Source organism: Argopecten irradians, unplaced genomic scaffold (assembly GCF_041381155.1).
Source record: "Argopecten irradians isolate NY unplaced genomic scaffold, Ai_NY scaffold_0632, whole genome shotgun sequence".
Classification (NCBI taxonomy): domain Eukaryota; kingdom Metazoa; phylum Mollusca; class Bivalvia; order Pectinida; family Pectinidae; genus Argopecten; species Argopecten irradians.
The window spans coordinates 31,035-36,388 of NW_027188099.1; positions in this window are offsets into that span (position 1 = coordinate 31,035).

The following is a 5,354-nucleotide window of genomic DNA, read 5'->3' on the forward strand; positions in this document are numbered from 1 at the left end:
TTAAGGCCCTTGGGCCTCTTGTTTGAAATAAAATTTGTTGAAAGAAATTGAAAATGATCCTGACATGGTCCTGACAAAGTGACACCATATATAATTAATTTTACTATTGCCAAGGTAGTCAGATGACCGTTAAGGCCCTTTGGGCCTCTTGTTTTTTTTTATATTTGTCTGATTTTTTTTTACATTTCATTTTTGGTTTACTGAATGTATCCGCAAATTCGCCAAAAATATCCAAACGAAAATACACCAATTATGGTTTATCGTCTCATCCCTCTTCTTTCATGTGAAATTTTTCTTTATGAAAAATCCTTTCAATTTATTTTTGTTCAAATTCAGATTCAGCCAGTGAACACAGAACTGTAATAATCACATAAACAACAAGATTTGATCGCGATCAAAACACGGGATTTCCACCTATGTAATGATATAAGTAATGTTAGGGAACGACGATTGCTTTTATACTCTTTTCCTTCGCTTCAGGTCGAATTCTTGAACGAACGGGCGATATCATTCAATATTAATCAGAAAACGTTTCTTACGAAAGTAGCCTGGTCCAACCGAAAAACAGATTTAGGGGAATCAAGATTTCATAGAGAGGTGAATATATCGGAGCCTGCTGATTGGATATATTCAGGGTACATCAGTTAATGGTTAATGTGTGGGTAGGGCAATACATGTATATGTAAAATTTGTAAAGAATTTTGTTGTGAATTTGTTTGGTTCTGTGGTTTCAAAACTGCCGGATATTTTCCCCAACATAGCACCGGTTTTGCTTAAACATCCGGTATAGGTAACAACCAGCCAAAGGGGAAAAAAGACCTTCGAAACGGCCCGTGTGAATAGAAGATTGAGCCCAGGACAGAATTTTAACCCGGCCGATGATTGGCTGACTAATCTTGAATTTCAAAAGTAAAAATGTTTTCCGACAGGTAATTATTCCTTGATAACCATGATATGAATTTGGAAATTCAGATTGAGATTTAGGTTCAAAATATCAATTTTGATAATGAATAGGTAAACATATTAGAATTTCAGGTTTTTTAAAGTGCAAAAATTCTCCTTTTCTTATGAAGATCTTGGACCAATGGGGAATAACTCGTACAATTAGAGTTTTAGTATAAGAGGAGTATCTCCCTTTGGCCACATCATGTAATCTCAACTACATACACAACACCCAACGCATAAAAATATGATCAATATATGTGTCTGAGAGCGTGCCCTTTCACATTCGATTCAAAACCTTTCTCTTGGAAATTTCTTAAATTACGGTAAAATTTACGTTAAAAAAGTGAACGAAACGCCATATTCGGAGGGCTGTATTTCCGCCATTTTCTAATTCCTGATTTTGAAATTATAACCCTGTACAGACAATATATCAATGTCTACATTTACATAAAATCAACACCCTAAATTAAATGATAAAGGCCCTACGAGCTCACAAATTACGGAAAAAAATAAGGAAATGGAACAAATTGACATATTTGAAGAGCTATATTTCCGCCATTTTTCTATATAACCCCTTTAAAATCAATAACTTTTGAAGACAAAAGTTTATACAACATAAGTATGAAAAATCAACATTGTACATACAGGTTTAAAGGCGCTGAAACGCGTGCCGCAAGGACAAATATAAACTAAAATTTCGATTTTGATTTCCTATATCTCCGCCATTTTGAATCATATGACCTTGAAATTAGTCATTTTATGTGTCTGAGAGCATGCTCTTTCATATCAATTCAAAACATTTCTCTTTGAAATTTCATGATTACGGTAAAATTTACGTTAAAAAAAAGAACGAAACTCAATATTCGGAGAACTATTTTTCCACCATTTTCAAATTGATGATTTTGAAATTACAAGCCTGTACAGACAATATGCCAAAGTCTACATTTACGAAAAATCAACACCCTACATTAAATGACAAAGGCCCTACAAGCTCACAAATTATGGAGAAAAATAAGGAAATGGAACAAATTGACATATTTGAAGAGCTATATTTCCGCCATTTTTCTATATAACCCTTTTAAAATCAATAACTTTTGAAGACAAAAGTTAATAGAACATATGTATGAAAAAACAACATCGTACATACAGGTTTAAAGGCGCTGAAACGTCTCGTGCAAGGACATATATAAACTAAAATTTCGGTTTTTAATGTCCTATATCGCCGCCATTATGAATCATATGACCTTGAAATTGGTCATTTTATGTGCCTGAGAGCATGCTCTGTCATATGCGCCATTCAAAACTATTCTGTGACATATTTCGTTTTTTACCTTTGCTTGACCCCGTAGAGACTCTTGACCTTGACGTAATCTCTGATAACATGGCATGAATAAAAGCACGCGAAATGTCAGGATCTGTCTGCATAACTAAACGTGGACGATGTACAGCGTACATTTATCAAGTTATGAGCATTTAAAGTTCGTTCAAAAAAAGTAGTTTGTTACGTCTGTGACCTTGGCCTTGATCCTTATAGTACAAAATCGAACGTACGTTTCAAGCACTCATGTACGTACATAACGTGTCCAAATTTGAGCGTCGTATCTTGTTCCGTTAGTGAGAAAAAGTGTTAAGATGGTTTTGTGGAAATAATAAGAATAACTAGATTTGATCGCGATCAAAACACGGGATTTCCATCCAGGTAATGAAATAAGTAATGTTATCGAACAAATGATTTCTTTAATATCTTTTTCCTTCGCTTTTTCCCTTCCAGGTATTAAGAGATTTGATTCCGCTAAATGAGAATATAAGTACTGTATATACGTTTATGGCTCTATCTGGACCTTGAGAAAATGCTCTACATGTACCTATCTTGATTCTTCACAAAACAAGAACACATCTGGGTCCAAGTCCACGTTCATTCTCCTTTTCTTATATGAAGACCATGGGGAATAACTCGTACAATTAAAGTTAAAATTGTCTCCCCTTTGGCCACAAAATGTATTCTCATCACATTAATACAACTACATACACAACATAACCACACAAAAAATAAGGAAAAAGCTAGAGAAAAGTATTTTGTTTAAAATGGAAATTTAAGATGTTGCTGCCTCCCCACAGCAAATCATGGTGCAATATCCGAACCCGGTGTGCCACGGTGATGTTTAAATGTGAGTGGACAAAAACTGTAACTTTTATAAATAACGTTGTTTACGCACAGGGGTCCAACTCAAAGAAAATGGATGTTGTCATACAGTTTTTTGTATTTGGTGGACGGACTGATGAGTATACATGACAGTCATGTATTTTTTTCCAGAAAATAAAGAGATATGAAAAATTATTAAAAAATAATTTTTTATTTTTTTTCAAATATCGTATTTTCTGGAAAAAAATCACATAATCACATGTCATGTATACTCATCAGTCCATCCACCAAATACAAAAAACAAGAGGCCCAAGGGCCTTAACGGTCATCTGACTACCTTGGCAATAGCTGTATTAGGCCATTAATTAGATATGGTGTCATGGTTAAAAAAAAACACTTGGTCATGACCATGTAAGGATCATTTAATGCAAGTTTCAGTCAAACTGCATGGGTAGACCTTCAAGAAGTTCAAAATGTGTTTTCAAGATGGCGGCTTTGGTGGTCATCTTGGTTTTCGGGTCAACCCGACAAATAACAACAATTTGTCAGTATCCTTAAAATTATTAAGACAAGTTCCAGCAAAATCCCACTGGTAGAACTTGAGAATAAGGTCAAACTATATTTTCAAGATGGCGGGAGTGGTGTCCATCTTGGATTTCAGATCAACATAACACATAAAAACAGTTGGTCACGACCATGGCAAGGATCATTCATGCAAGTATCAGCTAAATCACACTGGCAGAATTTGAGAAGAAGTTCAAAATTCAAGATTTTAGAATATTTGACCCCCCTGACCTTGAAAGTTGGTCAGCTCCAAGGGTTTTCACTAAGATTCCTCTCTAAGGAAACAAGGACATGCAAATGAAGCATACATTGATGACCGTCTATTACAAGCAGAGTCCTTTGAGTCATGTATGTGTAACATTGTTGACACAGTAACGCTGTTTGATTCGCTAGGTCTTACCGTTCACCCAGATAAATCAATACTATATCCTACTCAGTGTATCACTTTTCTGTTTTTTTTGTTAAATTCTGTAGATATGACTGTGAAACTTACCGACGAAAAAGTTCAGTCCTTAGTACTATTGTGTAGGGATGTACGCTGTGAAGTCACAATTCGGACACTTGCGCAACTGATTGGGAAAATGGTGGCTCCGTTGTTTTATAAATCATTAGAGCATGGAAAAGATCAGGCCTTAAAATCCTCAAAAGGAGATTTTGAAGGCAAAGTGTATGTATCTAGTGATGGGAGAGAACAAATTTCATGGTGGGTAGATAATGTACATTTATGTGCTAATCCAGTGTATCGCGGATCTCCTAATCTAACGCTTGAGAATGACAGCTCCAAAAGTGGTTGGGGTGGTCTTATCAAAGGAACTTCTTCGCGTACTGGAGGACATTGTTCATATAGCGAACAAAATCATCACATTAATTATCTTGAACTGTTTGCCGCTTTTTGTAACATTACAGTGTTTCTGTGGGGACAAACATGACATTCTGTCAGAATATACATGGATAATACTGTCGCTGTAAACTATTTGTCAAAAATGAGTGGCAAGAAAGATATGCTTCATCATCTCGCAAGGCGTATATGGTTATGGTGTCTATCGCGGAATATATGGCTCTCAGCATGTTATTTACCAGGTGTATCAAATACCGAGGCAGATAGGTTATCGCGGACACTATCAGATGACATGGAATGGAAACTTGACTCTTATGTGTTCCGTGATATTGTTAGGATATATTGACCTCCCTGGATCATAATAGTTCACATTATGTTAATATATACAACACAGTTATATATCAATACACTGTCCTCCCTATACATATATAACCTTATTCTTTATAGACAGATGAATTCATGTATATTTCTCTCTGAAGACTGAACCACGTGACCTCTACGTCATCTCAATTGATCCCTCAGTAGAAGTTGATTTTACAGAATTATAAACAAATATCGTCTTCCAGCGGAAGACTCATTTAATTTTCTAATTAAATGTGCAGAACTTATATATTATACATATGCATTTGTGTAGCTGCCGATAAGGGTATACAGTGTAAGGGGCTCATTATGAGGGAGAAATGATAAGGGCCGGACAGTCACATGATTGTCCAGTAGGGTATTATTGGTCAGTTCCTACTAAGAAGGGGCTCTTTGTTAGCATCATGCCTTGCCAGACTATGAAACATTGAGAAGGGTCCTGTCGGCTGAGCGCAATATTTTATGTTTACTTCGTAAATTCCTATATGTTATACAACACAGAAT